At 53.4% G+C, this 17,138-nt stretch overlaps 1 non-coding gene across 1 annotated transcript; it reads right to left on the reverse strand.

Moving 5' to 3' along the window:
* Window positions 1-1,338: 1,338 nt before the first annotated feature.
* On the reverse strand, window positions 1,339-1,411 carry TRNAG-ACC. Its single transcript has one exon. It is a non-coding gene; the product is annotated as a tRNA-Gly (tRNA).
* Between the last annotated feature and the right edge of the window lie 15,727 nt (window positions 1,412-17,138).

The following is a 17,138-nucleotide window of genomic DNA, read 5'->3' on the forward strand; positions in this document are numbered from 1 at the left end:
CCTGCCAAAGGCCTTTGTGATGTCACTGCCACACCCCTCCCTTGCTGGGCTAATGTCCTGCCCCTGGCCAGGCACTTTGCAGGTTTGAGCTACTCCCTGTGGATCACACCACTCAAGGAGCGTTCGTTCTAGGCAGCAAGCCGGCTAGACAGGGAAACATCAGACACTGCTCCCAATGCTACACTCAGTTTTTCAGAAATTAGTCGACTTGATGGCCAGAAGAGACCATTAGAGCATCTAATCTGACCCCCTTCGTATCACAGGCCTCCTGTATGACACAATAGTGAGTTTATTACGCAGGGTCCACCCCTCCCTCACTGTGAATAGTACATGAACCAGCCTTGTAATGGAGCTGAGATTTCCCAAGAACTTCAAGCAAAATACACCAGTTTCATAAAACAGATTTATTAACTACAGAAAGATGGAGTTTTAAGGATTATAAGTGGTAGGCATAAAAGATCAAAGTAAGTTACCATGGAAATTAAAGATAAATTCACAATCTAAACTTTACACCTTATTACACTAGGCTGTAGTTCGGTTATACCACAGGAAGGCTTAATGCTCGAGCTGCAATGCATGCTGGGCAGGCTTAAGGCCGGGCTCCCCATGGCAGGAGAGAAGAAGAAAACTCGGCCCCTGGAGGGGCAGGCTGGGGCTTCCTGGATCCCATTTGCTCACAGCCAGCGCCCTGCCCCCACTCCCAAGTCATCAATGGCTCCCCCAGGTCAGCCAGAATGGAGCAGTGGTTTTCACTCCACCAAGTCCACTTATGGCTTACAGGCAACTCCCAGACCCACCATCTCGGCCAGAAAGGAGCCCACTCAGCCTCGCCATTGCTGCTTTTCTGTCCCCCCAGAACCCCGCTTCTCCTGGGCTGCAAGGAGCCATCCCTGGGAAGCCAAGATGCAGGCACAGGATTCTGCCTCCCAGCAGCCAACTGCACCTCCCCCGGCTTTGCAGAACGAATGGTGACGCTCTGCTAACCCCACTTAGCCGCACTGAGGCGCTTAGCTTCTGCCCTGCCTTCCTCAGCTCGACTTTCCTCTTTTGCCCATTCCTGCCTCACTTCCTCCTTTGGCAAGTCACGCAGAGGAGGCCAGCAGGAAGAGCCGGCCTCCACCGGCCAACCTCCAACAGCAGAGGAGGCCAAGCCACAAGCCTCCAAAAGGTAACACGCCGCACTCCTCTAGGTTCTCCAGCCTGACGCCAAGGTGCTTTCTCCACTGCTGTCAGCACCCTCTGTCATGCAGGGGTTGGAGTTATCCCAGGGACAGGCCAATAGGAGAAGGAGGAGGCCTTCCTGAACAGCAAGGGGAATCTGGCAAAAGGAAGCCAGCATATTTCTGCCTGGTTTTGAACCAGGGACCTTTTGCGTGGTAGGCAAATGTGATAACCACTATACTACAGAACCTCCAGCTGCTTGGCTCTTGCTCACCCTGGCACAGACCGATGGACAAACCTGGAGAAAGTGGTGGCAGCCCTTCGATGGGTCAGCTGGCAGAGCAGAGGACTGGAGCCAGGGCTCAGGAAGTCGTCCTTACGTCGCCCTTGTGACTCCAGCTTGAGGGAGAGCTTCTTTTTCTTCCCCTTGCTGACAAAGAGCAAGAGAAGAATGAAAGGTCAGGTGGGCCAACTCGTTTCAGAATCCCATGCTGTCTTTTTCTGCTGCAGTCTAGCACGCTCCCAACTGAACTACTTCAGCAGCTGCTCGGTTTCTTTTTGGCCTCCTGCTTTTCTGTCTGGGATGTTGTTGTCAGCAGTGGCACAGAAAAAGGACGTCATTGCGAGCGGCCCATGAAGACAAGATTCACTTTTGCTTTCCTTGCTCGGCTTTACTCGCTTCCTCACCCTATTCCTGCCTTAGTTCCTATGTTACCTGCAGGCGACGGGGGGCCAGCAGTACCAGGAGCAAGTTGGGCAGCTAGACCCTGGTGGCAAAAGTCCTGCCGCCACTTGCCACCCCACTCTCTTCTCCCAGCGTCACATATTGGCCACCAGGGACTTGGTGCCCAGCAGCGCAATGGAAGGCAGTGGACAGAGCCACCCTCGCCTTGAAGCTCCAGCTCATTAAACCACATCTTCAGTCGCTGATGGCCAATGAGAGACTGACATCGCTTGCTATTTTAGCACTTTAAAATACCATTGGCTAATCTTTGGATCTCTTTAATGCTGCGCTTCAGTTCATGGGGGAAAGGCGAGAGAAGCGACCTTTCAACTAAAGGCCTGGGGTTAACATCCTAACGCTGTCTGCGCTGTAACTCTATTTAATACTGGCCCACCCTGTGCTAGTGACAGTTCCATTGCTAGATGTTAGTACATTTCAGTTACTGTCAAAATTTAAAAGTTTCTATATGCTTAAAGAAAATGCATTTGTTTTATTTGCTTATATATGGCATGAATAAATACAGGTTTACAGAACCTAGCCTGCAAATTTATCATCTTATATGACAGAGAAAATCATGCATCGAAATTGTGCATCAAAATCATGAGCTGAGCTACAAATGCAATGAAAAATAAGATATTCAAATTTTTAACATATGGGGGGGGGCACCGAAGACACGTCTTGCCTGGGAGAGGCACTTGGTGCAGGGGACGCCTTGTCAGGGAGAACAGGAGTTAGTGTCACACGCCTATTTCCATGCTGTAATCTGTGGGCACCCTGCTCTGGGGAGGGATCGCAGTAGCCCAGACTCAGGGATGGAACAGGCCCCAGATTTGGGGTGGCTGCAGGGTTTGCAGCGCTCTGATGTCTCAGACAATGTGTCTCCCCAAAGCCTCAGATCTGCGTCCCCAGAAGGCTCCTGCGCTGCCTCTGCTCCTTTCACAGTCTATAGCAAGGAGCAGCATCAAGGGTCAGGGATGAGCCATAGGGCACTAGGTGGGGGGCAGAGGGTTCAGGAGCCCAGAGTGTTTGCCTGTCTGGGCATTTTGGCTGAGACCTCAGGGACACATTGTGAGGCAGAATCCCAGGCATCTGTATGAAAGGAGCATAAGGACATAAGGACGTACGAACAGCCAGACTGGGTCAGACTGGGTCCATCTAGCCCAGTATCCTGTCTTCCCATAGCGGCCAAAGCCAGGTGCCCCAGAGGGAATGAACAGAACAGGGAATCACCAAGTGACCCATCCCCTGTCACCTATTCCCAGCTCCTGGCAAACAGAGACTAGGGACACCATCCCTGCCCATCCTGGCTCAGAGCATGTCCTCCATGAATCGATTTAGCTCTTTTTTGGAACCCTGTTATAGTCTTGGCCTTCACAACCTCCTCTGGCAAGGAGTTCCGCAGGTTGACTGTGCGTTGTGTGAAAAAATACTTCCTTGTGTTTGTTTTAAACGGGCTGCCTATTCATTTCATTTGGTGACCCCTAGTTCTTGTGTTATGAGAAGGAATAAGTAACACTCCTTATTTACTTTCCCCACACCAGTCATGATTTTATAGACCTCTAGCATATTTCCCCTTAGTCAGCTTTTCTCCAAGCTGAAAAGTCCCAGTCTTATTATTCTCTCCTCATATGGCAGACACTCCATACCCGTTTCTGAACCTTTTCCAATTCCAATACATCTTTTTTAAGATGGAGCGACCATATCTGCATGCAGTATTCAAGATATGGGCGTACCATGGATTTATACAGTGGCAATAAGATTTTCTCTCTTATTCTCTATCCCTTTCTTCATGATTCCCAACATTCTGTTCGCTTTTTGCCTGCCACTGCCCATTGAGTGGATGTTTGCAGAGAACTATCCACAGTGACTCCAAGATCTCTCACTTGAGTTGGAACAGCTATTTTACATCCCATCGTTTTATATGTAGAGCTGGGATTATGTTTGCCAATGTGCATCACTTTGCATTGATCAGCATTGAATTTCATCCGCCGTTTTGTTGCCCTTTCACCCAGTTTTGTGAAATCTCTTTTTAGATCCTCCCAGGCTGCTTTGGACTTAACTATCTTCTGTAGTTTTGGATCATCCGCACATTTTGTCACCTCGCTGTTTAGCAGATCGTTTATGAAGATGTTGACTAGTCCCAGTACAGGCACCACTAGTTACCTATTTGCATCCTGAAAACTGTCCATTTATTCCTACCCTTTGTTTCCTGGCTTTTAACCAGTTATTGATCCACGTGAGGACCTTCCAGAAGTGAACGTAAGCTGGTACATTCCGGTATGAGGTACTGGCAAGAGCGGGTACGCTGTGCCAGCCCGGCCCGGCTTCCCCAGGGTGGTGATTTAAAGGGCCCAGGGCTCCCTGCAGCCTCCCAAGCCCCCCTGGCGGAGCCCCGGGGAGCAAATCACTGCCCTGGAACGCTGCTCTCTCCCGCGCTACGAACACAGAGCAGGGGCGGGGAGCTTCCTTACAGTGGGGGGGTCACTATTGTCTGAACTGTGGCACTCCCATGAAAACCCTTCCCCAAGGACCCACACTCACACCACCTCTCCCCCCGAGGCCACACCCACAGAATGCCTCTCCCCCCCCAAGACTCCACTCTTCCTCCCACTCCATCATTTGTCCTAACAGCCAGTTAAGAGTGGTGAGGCCACGGCCCTCTAAACCCCCTGTTCCAGCACCCCTGACACAGAGCTCAGCAGCAGCAGTGTGTGTGTGTGTGCGTGTGACAGAGGCTGCTGTGCTGAGCTGAGCCAGTGAGGGAAGCGGGGGCTGATGTGGGGGCTGCCCCCTCCCCCTGCCTCAGGACTGGTTGCTTGCAGCAGCTGTCTGAACATAGAGACAGTGTGCCGACACACTCCCTCTCCCCACACACACACTCAGTCTCTACCCCGCCACGCACACCGCAGTTGAAAAGCAGCTGGCAATCTAGTAGGATGCCCATGGAACGGTGGGATAGAGAAACCTGCATCATGTGATGCTGTACCGGCCCATGAGGCACTGCAAACCCTTCCCAAAACACCCTGCAGCCAGTTGCACAGCTACCCACAGTGCACTGCTCTCTGTGGCCATCCAAGATTCTAGCGTGGATGTGCTCTGGACATGCAACAGCTGTTTAATTAAAACATTTTAAAGCCGCATTACCCAATAGTGTAGACACAGCTTGAGAGTGAGACAAGACCCAGCTCCCTTGAAACTAAAGAACCACAATTTTCTCCATAGTTGGCAGGATTCAAACCTGCGCAGGGAGACCCCAATGGATTTCTAGTCCACCCCCTTAACCACTCAGCCACAATTACTCAGTTAAGATGTGTCTCTCACTGCACTCTAGTTCTGTTCTCACTGAGTGATCAATTCCAGTTGTTTCCTCAGACCAGCTCCCCCAGCACACACACTGCTGTGCCATTGTGTAAGTGTGTCCATGGCTGAACTGCAAGAATTCCTGCTCATTTCCCTTCTGGCTGGAGCATGAGGAGAGTATGTTTGTGGTCAATGACGTTGCTGTAGATTGTTGTCCATTTCCTGCCTTGATCATTCAGACAGTCCCTTTCCTGCCATATCCCCAGCACAGCAGTGATTGCAATAGCAGGGGGCAGGTTTTCTCTGGGGCACTGAGATTTGTCAGGGGGTTGGTGGCTCCTTTCTTTCCTCACCCTGGAGTAAACTCAGCTTTTAATTCCATCCTTGATGTTTCAAGGAATAACAACAGACGACCGAGGAAAGGGGTGGACAAGTGGGTCTCAGGGGAGGGGCAAAGAGGTGGGGGTGGTGGACAGGGCAGGTCAGGGGAGGAGGTAGACAGGTGTGAGCGCTGGGCAGGGTGGGTCTCGGGAGAGGCAGAGAGGTGCAAGTGGTGGGCAGGGTGGGTCTCAGGGGAGGGGCAGAGAGGTGAGGGCAATGGGCAGGGTGGGTCTCAGGGGAGGGGCAGAGAGGTGAGGGCAATGGGCAGGGCGGGTCTCAGGGGAGGGGCAGAGAGGTGAGGGCAATGGGCAGGGCGGGTCTCAGGGGAGGGGCAGAGAGGTGGGGGCAATGGGCAGGGCGGGTCTCAGGGGAGGGGCAGAGAGGTGGGGGCGGTGGGCGGGGCGGGTCTCAGGGGAGGGGCAGAGAGGTGGGGTCGGTGGGCGGGGCGGGTCTCAGGGGAGGGGCAGAGAGGTGGGGGCGGTGGGCAGGGCGGGTCGGAGGGGAGGGGCAGAGAGGTGGGGGCGGTGGGGTGGGAGGGTCTCAGGGGAGGGGCAGAGAGGTGGGGGCGGTGGGCAGGGCGGGTCTCAGGGGAGGGGCAGAGAGGTGGGGGCGGTGGGCAGGGCGGGTCTCAGGGGAGGGGCAGAGAGGTGGGGGCGGTGGGCAGGGCGGGTCTCAGGGGAGGGGCAGAGAGGTGGGGGCGGTGGGCAGGGCGGGTCTCAGGGGAGGGGCAGAGAGGTGGGGGCGGTGGGCAGGGCGGGTCTCAGGGGAGGGGCAGAGAGGTGGGGCGGTGGGCAGGGCGGGTCTCAGGGGAGGGGCAGAGAGGTGGGGCGGTGGGCAGGGCGGGTCTCAGGGGAGGGGCAGAGAGGTGGGGGTGGTGGGCAGGGCGGGTCTCAGAGGAGGGGCAGAGAGGTGGGGGCGGTGGGCAGGGCGGGTCTCAGGGGAGGGGCAGAGAGGGGGGCGGTGGGCGGGCGGGTCTCAGGGGAGGGGCAGATAGGTGGGGGCGGTGGGCGGGGGGGGTCTCAGGGGAGGGGCAGAGAGGTGGGGGCGGTGGGCAGGGCGGGTCTCAGGGGAGGGGGCAGAGAGGTGGGGGCGGTGGGCGGGGTGGGTCTCAGGGGAGGGGGCAGAGAGGTGGGGGTGGTGGCAGGGCGGGTCTCAGGGGAGGGGCAGAGAGGTGGGGGCGGTGGGCAGGGCGGGTCTCAGGGGAGGGGCAGAGAGGTGGGGGCGGTGGGCAGGGCGGGTCTCAGGGGAGGGGCAGAGAGGTGGGGGCGGTGGGCAGGGTGGGTCAGAGAGGTGGGGGCGGTGGGCGGGGTGGGTCTCAGGGGAGGGGCAGAGAGGTGGGGGCAATGGGCGGGGCGGGTCTCAGGGGAGGGGCAGAGAGGTGGGGGCGGTGGGCAGGGGCGGTCTCAGGGTAGTGGCAGAGAGGTGGGGGCGGTGGGCAGGGCGGGTCTCAGGGGAGGGGCAGAGAGGTGGGGGCGGTGGGCGGGGTGGGTCTCAGGGGAGGGGCAGAGAGGTGGGGGCGGTGGGCAGGGCGGGTCTCAGGGGAGGGGCAGAGAGGTCGGGGACGTGGGCAGGGCTGGTCTCAAGTGAGGGGCAGAGAGGTGGGGGTGTGGGGCGCGGGTCTCAGGGGAGGGGCAGAGAGGTGGGGGCGGTGGGCGGGGTGGGTCTCAGGGAGGGGCAGAGAGGTGGGGGCGGTGGGCGGGGTGGGTCTCAGGGGAGGGGCAGAGAGGTGGGGGCGGTGGGTGGGGCGGGTCTCAGGGGAGGGGCAGAGAGGTGGGGGCGGTGGGCGGGGTGGGTCTCAGGGGAGGGGCAGAGAGGTGGGGGCGGTGGGCAGGGCGGGTCTCAGGGGAGGGGCAGAGAGGTGGGGGCGGTGGGCGGGGCGGGTCTCAGGGGAGGGGCAGAGAGGTGGGGGCGGTGGGCAGGGCTGGTCTCAGGGGAGGGGCAGAGAGGTGGGGGTGGTGGGCAGGGCTGGTCTCAGGGGAGGGGCAGAGAGGTGGGGGCAGCAGACAGGCCGTGGGGTAGGGGGTGGAGAGGCACAAGGAGGCCTTCAGGGAGGAGAGGAGCGAGCGGAAGGTGGACCAGCAGGCCTCAGCCACAGTGGAAGAGCGGGGGTGGGACGTGGCCAATGGGAGTGAGGGCGGAGCACAGGTGGGGCCTCGGAGGGAGGAGAACGAGGGAAGGGGGTGGAGGGGGCAGGGCCGCCCAGAGGATTCAGGGGGCCTGGGGCAAAACAATTTCAGGGGCCCCTTCCATAAAAAAAAGTTGCAATACTCTAGAATCCTGTATTCTCATGGGGGCCCTGCAGGGCCTGGGGCAAATTGCCCCACCTGCCCCCCCCCGGGCAGCCCTGCCCTCAGCCTCCCCTCGTCAGTCCCCTGCCCCCTCATCATTTTTGTTGCCCTCCCCTAGACTCTCTCCAATTTGTTTCTGTAGTGGGGGGTGGGGGCGAAAGCTGGACGCAATGCTCCAGATGTGGCCTCCCCAGTGCCGAATAGAAGGGAATCATCACGTCCCTCGATCTGCCGGCAATGCTCCTACTGACCCAGCCAATACGGCCAGGTACCCATTTTGAATGCAGACCCAGCAATATTTGATAAATTGGTTACTGTCCATTCAGGAGGTTATTTCCCACCTATTCATAAATAATGAAGATGCTCTAAGCGGAGGGGAGAGAGCTGTCCCGTCCGTGTAGTTAATCCATCTCCCCGAGAGGTGGTAGCTATGTCACTGGGGGAAGCTATGTGGGTGGGTGTGCAAGCTGTGGTGTCTACATGGATCTATAAGTTTAATCAAACCCCATTTTTAAAAGCACTGTGGTCTGGGAACAGAACAGGAGATCGCTGAGGCAGGGCCTGTCCTTCAAAATCTTTAAGATCTCTGACTTACCTACACAGCAGTCATGGGGGTATAGCTCAGCGGTAGAGTGTTTGACTGCAGTTCAAGTGGTCCTTGGTTCAAATTCAAATCCCCCCTTACAAACCTCTTCCTTCAACAAAAATAATGGCATTTCTGTTATGTTCAGGAGTTCCACTGACTAGGGATCCCTAAAATGAATGGAAACACTCAATGTTTTCCTGTGCAAATGCATAAAAACCTAGCAAACATGTCCCTTCACTGAAATCAGTTCCAATCCTCTAAAGGATTAAAGAATCCTTATTGAGGTTGCAGGAAAAAAACAACCAGATGTGTAGAAAGGATAGTAAATATGGCAGGTGACAAGCTTGACTTAACAGTGAAACCCTTGCTGATCTTAAACACAAAAAAGAAGCTTACAAGAAGTGGAAGATTGGACAAATGACCAGGGAGGAGTATAAAAATATTGCTCAGGCATGCAGGAGTGAAATCAGGAAGGCCAAATCACACTTGGAGTTCCATCTAGCAAGAGATGTTAAGAGTAACAAAAAGGGTTTCTTCAGGTATGTTAGCAACATGAAGAAAGTCAAGGAAAGTGTGGGCCCCTTGCTGAATGAGGGAGGTAACTTAGTGGACAGAGGATGTGGAAAAAGCTAATGTACTCAATGCTTTTTTTTGCCTCTGTCTTCATAAACAAGGTCAGCTCCCAGACTGCTGCACTGGGCATCACAGTATGGGGAGAAGGTGACCAGCCCTCTGTGGAGAAAGAAGTGGTTCAGGACTGTTTAGAAAAACTGGATGAGCACAAGTTCATGGGGCCGGATGCGCTGCATCCGAGGGTGCTAAAGGAGTTGGCGGATGTGATTGCAGAGCCATTGGCCATTATCTTTGAAAACTCATGGCGATCGGGGGAGGTCCTGGATGACTGGAAAAAGGCTACTGTAGTGCCCATCTTAAAAAAAGGGAAGAAGGAGGATCCGGGGAACTACAGGTCAGTCAGCCTCACCTCAGTCCCTGGAAAAATCATGGAACAGGTCCTCAAGGAATCAATTCTGAACCACTTAAAGGAGGGGAAAGTGATCAGGAACAGTCAGCATGGATTCACCAAGGGCAAGTCATGCCTGACTAACCTAATTGCCTTCTATGAGGAGATAACTGGGTCTGTGGATGAGGGGAAAGCAGTGGATGTGTTATCCCTTGACTTTAGTAAAGCTTTTGATACAGTCTCCCACAGTATTCTTGCCAGCAAGTTAAAGAAGTATGGGCTGGATGAATGGACTATAAGGTGGATAGAAACATGGCTAGATCGTAGGGCTCAATGGGTAGTGATCAACGGCTCCATGTCTAGTTGGCAGCCAATTTCAAGTGGAGTGCCCCAAGGGTCGGTCCTGGGGCCGGTTTTGTTCAATATCTTCATTAATGATTAGGAGGATGGCGTGGACTGCACCCTCAGCAAGTTTGCAGATGACACTAAACTGGGAGGAGTGATAGATACGCTGAAGGGTAGGGATAGGATACAGAGGGAACTAGACAAATTAGAGGACTAGGCCAAAAGAAACCTGATGAGGTTAAACAAGGACAAATGCAGAGTCCTGCACTTAGGACGGAAGAATCCCATTCACTGCTACAGACTAGGGACCGAATAGCTAGGAAGCAGTTCTGCAGAAAAGGACCAAGAGGTTACAGTGGACGAGAAGCTGGCTATGAGTCAACAGTGTGCCCTTGTTGCCAAGAAGGCTAACGGCATCTTGGGCTGTATAATTAGGGGCATTGCCGGCAGATCGAGGGATGTGTTAATTCCCCTCTATTAGACATTGGTGAAGCCTCATCTGGAGTACTGTGTCCAGTTTTGGGCCCCACACTACAAGAAGGATGTGGAAAAAGTGGAAAGAGTCCAGCAGAGGGCAACAAAAAATGATTAGGGGGTTGAAGCACATGACTTATGAGGAGAGGCTGAGGGAACTGGGCTTGTTTAGTCTGCAGAAGAGAAGACTGAGGGGGGATTTGATAGCTGCTTTCAACTACCTGACAGGGGGTTCCAAAGAGGATGGATCTAGACTGTTCTCAGTGGTAGAAGATGACAGAACAAGGAGTAATGGTCTCAAGTTGCAGTGGGGGAGGTTTAGGTTGGATATTAGGAAAAACTTTTTCATTCAGAGAGTGGTGAAGAACTGGAATGGGTTACCTAGGGAGGTGGTGGAATCTCCTTCCTTAGAGGTTTTTAAGCTCAGGCTTGACAAAGCCCTGGCTGGTATGATTTAGTTGGGAATTGGTCCTGCTTTGAGCAGTAGATTGGAGTAGATGACCTCCTGAAGTCCTTTCCAACCCTGATATTCTATGATTATATGATTAGATGCTCTAATGGTCTCTTCTGGCCATAATTTCTGAAAAACTGAGTGTAGCATTGGGAGCAGCGTCTGATGTTTCCCTGTCTAGCCGGCTTGCTGCCTAAAACGAACGCTCCTTGAGTGGGGTGATCCACAGGGAGTAGCTCAAACCCCCAAAGTGCCTGGCCAGGGGCAGGACATTAGCCCAGCAAGGGAGGGGTGTGGCAGTGACATCACAAAGGCCTTTGCAGGACCTCAGCCTATTGGTCCAAGGTGGTGGGGAGGTGGTGACCTCACAGAGAGATGCTGACATCAGCCAGGCAGGACCGGGGCGAGGGGCCAGGGAAACCTCAGAGACCCCTGTGGCTTTGCTCCAGCAAGTCTCCTTCTCCAGGTCTCTCTTTGAGGACTGAAAGAGTATTCAGGTTCACGGACGTGAGCGCCAGGAGGAACCTCTTTCGAGTTTTCTCCTTGCCTTTCAGTGATTTTACTAGAAAACAGCAATCCCTGTTTAGAAGGTAAGAGCCTCCTCAAGGTCTGAAACCTGTTCACTCTGATCCATCTGGTGAGAGTTGAATTCTAGGCATGGAAAACACGAGCTTAAGGAGGCAGAATTTTATTCTGCACCTGGGATTTTGTCCCTTAGAATCACTGGGGACATTGGAGTTTGTCCTTTTTGTTTTACCTTTTCCTCCATCCCTCCCTCCTTTCTCTTTATCTCTTGCTTCTTTTGTCCTTTCTCCTGTTCCCCTCCCAATACCCAGGAGAGGGTGGTGTGTGTGTGTGTGTGTGTGTGTGTGTGTGTGTGTGTGTGTGTGTGTGTGTGTGTGTGTGTGTGTGTGTGTGTGTTGCAGGGGAGTGCGCTGCAGCTCCCACTGTGGGAGATCCACACAAAAATGTGGGGCTGAAATAGTGCTCGGGCAGTGATCCCCATCAGTGACCTGGGCCATCCTTTGGGCTCTCTGGTGAGAACCCTCAGCCTCCCGCCCTCAGTCTCTACCCTGATTGGCTGAGCAGGGGGTTATTGACAGGGAGGAGACTCAGGTCCTTGTTCTCTTTAAGACCAAGGAAATAAGTCAGAACCAGTTCTATGTTTGATGGATTTTGCTGCTTCTCTACATTAATGGTCTCTGAGCAGTTCATGATTCTCTCTAACATTGCAGTTCTCAAATACTTGCTGAATAATTCCTGTGCACTGTTGTTGGTCTGTAGCTCATGTTAGAGCACTTTATTCAGGTCATTCAATGTCTGAAATTCAAGATCCGATGATTAGTTTGAAAATCAGGGCTCTTGGGTCCTATTCCCAACTCTGCCACTGACTGGCTGTGTGACCTCAGACAAGTCAATTCTCCTTTCTCAGCCTTAGCTTCTCCCTCTTTCAAGTAGGGATAATAATGATCCGCTCCTACCTACCTCAACACACTCACTCTTCCCCAGCACACACACTGTCTGTCCCCACACACACACACAGTCTTCACACTGCAGTTGAAAAGCAGCTGGCAATCTAGTAGGATGCCGCTGGAACAATGGGATAGAGAAACCTGCATCACTGAAAGTGCAGCCATGGAGACACCACACAGCAGCCTTGCCTAGCAGGGGCAGGGGGGCGAGAAGGGACATCATCCGAGCTCCCTGCATCCAGGTCACTTTCCTCAGCCGGGCTGCGTCAGGGGAGGGCAGAGAGCAGGAGCTTCTGATGCTCCCCTCGCAGCCCAGCCCAGGTGGGGACAGTGACCAGGACGCAGGGAGCACATAGTGCTGCTCCTCGCTCCCCCCACCCTCTGTGGGGCCACGGAGGAGCATTGGGGCAGGGGAGAGCAGTGAGCACCTTTGCACGGCCACACGGTGCCCTTTGACCCCCTGGAGCCCTGGGCGGCTGCCGGGGGCCCCACCCCTAAGGCCGGCCAGGCTCCCCAGCACGAACAGCAGAGACACAGGGAGACTGGCCACCCACTGAGCAGAGGTAGCCTGGGTGGCTCGTAATGGAGGCTCGGGGGGGCTCAGCCTCCCCTAACCTTGCGTCGCCAAGGGGACAGTGGGGCCCATGACTAGGGGCCCTGGCCAAATTGGGCCCCCCGGGAAAGTCTCCCCCATGTCAGCCCCAGGGCTGGAGGAGCTCCCACTCCCTGCTATGGCCCGGGGGCTGCAGCAGGGCACAGAGCTTATCTGGTCTCGGGGCCGCAGCGGGGCCGGGGTAAAGGAGTGACAGTGGATGGGGCCATGGGTGGAAGGTGTGGAAGGGGGCGGAGCCACACTGTCATAAACAGATAGTTAAGGGTTAAGATCTCTCTTACCTGTAAAGGGTTAACATGCAGTACCTGATGACCACCTGACCAGAGGACCAATCAGAGATAAGATTTTTTCAAATCTCTGTGGAGGGAAGCCTTTGTCTTTGTTTTCTTTGTTTTCTCTGAGCTCTCTTTGGATCTAAGAGAGACCAGTCATGTCTCCAAGTTCTCCTGGAGTAGTTTCTACTATTTAATAGTGAGTATTAATTAGAAAGGCGAATTAGTCTTATAATTTGATTTCTATATTTGCAATGGTGTGTTTGCTAAAGGAAATTCTTTATTCCTGTTTGCTGTTACTTTGCTTTTACTGAGAAAGAAAGGGGGAGGGGGGATTCTCTCCAGAGATTGATAAGTTTAGACCCTGTATTGTTTCATTTGGTTACAGAGATAATGACTTTTCTTTTTATTCTTTAATAAATTATTTTCTTTTCTTTGGACTTGGTTAATTCCTTCTCTTGTGGAAATTCAGGGGAAGGGGAGGAGGGAAGAGAGAATTCCTCCTGGGTTTGATTCAAGCAGTTTGAATCAGGTATCTCTTTCCAGGACTAGGGAAGGGGAGGGGGTGGTAAGTCCCTCTTTGTGTTGAGTCAAGGATTTGACTCGGTGTATATCTCTCCAAAGTGGCTAGGAGAGAGGGAGGGGGGAAGTGGGCTGCTTCCCTGTGAGTAGAGATTCAGGGACATTGAATCTGTGTTCCCCAGGGAAAGTTGGGGGAACAGGCAGTGTGTCAGACACTTTAAATCTGACTGGTGGCAGCATAGTAGATCTAAACTAGGATTTTAGTTTAGAGGGAAAAAAGGAGGTCCCCACATTGGAACCCAACAGCTCCAAGTGGGGGTGAGACCTATGACACACACACAGAAGTGGGGGGGCAGGCTTCCGGTGCTTGGGCCCCCGCACTTGTTTTCCCTTTCCCTGGCCTTTGGCATCACTAGCCCCTGCTTAGCGAGTAGGGGTCAGTGGGCCCCAAAATGTGGGGCGTGACTCCTAGGGGGACACAGAGGAAGATTGATGGGGGCACCTCAGGGCCTGAGCCAGCCCCCATGGAGGGCAGGGAGGGAGCCCCACTCAGCCCCACTCTGTCCCAGCTCTTCCCCAACCCCACCCTCAGCCTGGGCCCCTGGCTCCCAGCCCGGCCTCGACCCCCTTACCCCTGTCCGCACCCCTCTCCCCAGCAAGCACCGGCCCCACTCCCAGCCCCGGTTCTCGACCGCGGCTTCCGAGGGGCCACAGCCATGGGTACGAGGGCGCAGTGTGAAATGTTTGGGGACCACTGGGTTAGGGTGACGTCCTCAATCACTTCTCTGCCGTCCAATGAAAGCGATTCCTCCCCCACCCACCCCTCCATCAGGACGGCCTAGGTACGTTCCGCTGCCCTTCACTCGTACAGGAAGGAGAATAACTTTTCATTTCACTCAATCCTAAAGTGATTTGTTACCCGCCACCATCCCAAACTGGTCATTTTGGGGAAGCGGCCCCATCATGCTGCATAGCTAGGCAGAGCAGGGGTGTCTATGCAAACACGGCCTGTTACTGAAGTCTTCCCCCAGCTCCTCACTAGATGTGAGGGGGGAGCTCATTCAGCCCCTGCTTACGCTTAGTATTTAAAAATTCCTTAGTGTCCGTATCTCTGCCAGACTTAGATTTCTCCTCCTGTCCCTGTCTTAGCAGCTCAGATGAGGTGGCTGAGTGATTAAGGTGATGGACTGCTAATCCATTGTGCTCTGCACGCATGGGTTTGAATCCCATCCTCATTGCATGCATTTAGTCTTCACTCTCCTTTACAGACAACCATCTCCCCCCTTGGTGCAATGACAGATCAAACAATGTTGCTTCTTGCAAACAAAAAGCTTCTCAGAATCTCAGCTGCCTCCCCACTTGCTTCAAATAAAATGTCTAAATCCCAGATTTCTAAAAAAAAATTTCTAGTCCTGCATTTCTTAGTTTTTATCTCAAAGGGGAACAGCCTCATAATCTCCCCGAAACACCCTGGGACCTCCCCAAATAATTAAAATACCCCCAACCTGAGCAAGGCCACAACTTTGAACCAGAGCTAGTGTCTAGGCCAAGCTGTTCTGAAGGAGACAACTCAACCATTTTCTCTCTCCTTCCCTTGGCAAAGTCTGACTGAGAAAACAAAATTCCCCAAACTGAAAATTTTCTGCTGAAAAACCACTACTAGTCTGTTTGGGGACTTTGGTTTGAATGTACTATTATTATTCTCTTCTGATTTCTGAATCAGTTTTGTCATCCAGGTGTATTTCCAGCTGTTGAGTTGTGGGGGAGAGAGGTCAACTCATGATGTCTCTACCGCCCCCTTCATAGTTTCTTTCAACTTGCTAGGAAGTCCCTTTGCTATGATGTGAGTCAAGCAGTGTCCATTGTCGCTGTGCTATCTCGGAAAAGTCTGCATTGTACACGGCTCCTGGGATAGTCCTTGGGAGCGTGGATACCTTTAATGGGCCAGCAGCGAGTCTGGCTCCTCCATTGTCATACCTGAAAGGCTGGTAGTGGGCATTTCCCAACCTCATCTCAGTCACACACACAGAGCAAAACTTCCCAGCCAATGCTACACACACAATCCAACAAGATATTAAGGTTCAACAGACCAAGACTTTTGAAATGATACCTCACCAGGCAGACTTTGTACAAACCGTATCATTGTATGAGAGTGGTGAATATGGGGCTTCCAGGGTGCTGCTTTGAGCACAGCGTGCCACCCCTGGGCTGACATTGCAGTGGAGACGTACCCTTAGAGTCCATCTCTCCTGGGATAAAGATGGCAGCATGGCTGGCCTGGACCATCCGACGTGGGCTCATGGAGCTAAAGCTGAGAGGCTAAAAACTGTGGTGCAGATATTTGTGTTTGCACTGAAGCCTGGGTTCGGAAACCCTCACCCCTCGTGGGGTCTCAGAGGTTGGGCTCAAGTCCATCTGTCTGCACTGTAATTTTATAGTCTTGCAGCCCAAGCCCTATAACCCTGATTCAGCTGACCCGGGCTTTGTGACAGGTGCCCTGGGTGTGTTAATCACAGTGTAGACATAACATTAGGCTACGTCTCCAGTGCAATGAAACACCCACGACTGGCCCGTGTCACATTAATCAGGGTCATGCGGCTTGGGCTGTAAAGATGCAGTGTCCGTGTCTCGGCTCAGGCTCAGTCCCCTGCTCCAGGAGCCCAGAAGGTTGGGAGGGGATTTAGCAAGTGGAAATGGTAAAACCGCAGGGGAGTATTACCCTGGACTCATGGCATTTCTCCATCGGTCTGTCTGCTCTGGGGCAGGGACAGAAACACATCCTGCTGCTTTTGTTATTTCAAAGGGCAGGTTAGGATTTTCATTCTCAGACACGGTGCACAAAACAGGACTCAACCCTCGGCATAAACTAAACAAGCTGCCCACAGATTCTGGCAGCCACAATGAGCATTTGGTGTTAGAGCTCAGACCTGCCCCTGTCCCAGAGGGACGGGGTCGTCTGTGAGGGGACTGGACCACTGACCTATCAGCTCCTAACTCCCAAACTTTCAGTAACTCTATCATCAGTGCCTGTGAGTGTAATTTAAACCATAAGAAAAACCACACTAGGCTAGACCGAAGGTCCATCTAGCTCTGAATCTTGTCTTCTGACAGTAACCAATACCAGGTGCCTCAAAAGCAACTCAATAAGGTACCACTGGAACTTGAACCCAGGATCTCCTGCACACAAAACAGTGGTTTTAGCCAGCTAAGCCATGGTGCCTACAGCTGCTGAAGGGATCATGTCTGCACACACCTGACTCTCTGCCAACCTCCATCTGGGCCTGACAAGCTTTGCTAGTGTTTGGATTCAGTAAAGCAGAGGAGCAGGTGAAGTTTTACTCCCAAGGTTCTTTGGACAGGTCTACACTACAAAATTAGATCGGTGTAACTACATTACTCAGGGGTGTGAAATATTTACCTCCCTAAGCAATGCAGTTATATCAGCCTAACCCCGGTGCAGATAGCGCTGTGCCAACAGGAGGGCTTCTCCCATCAACACAGCTTGGGGAGGGGCTTGGTTAGTGAAGATGAACAGAATAGGTGGCCCATGGCTCTTGCATTTGGGGAGGCTGGGTGTGAGCGCTGGAA

The sequence above is a fragment of the Mauremys mutica genome, unplaced genomic scaffold, assembly GCF_020497125.1.
Source record: "Mauremys mutica isolate MM-2020 ecotype Southern unplaced genomic scaffold, ASM2049712v1 Super-Scaffold_100084, whole genome shotgun sequence".
Taxonomy (NCBI): Eukaryota; Metazoa; Chordata; order Testudines; family Geoemydidae; genus Mauremys; species Mauremys mutica.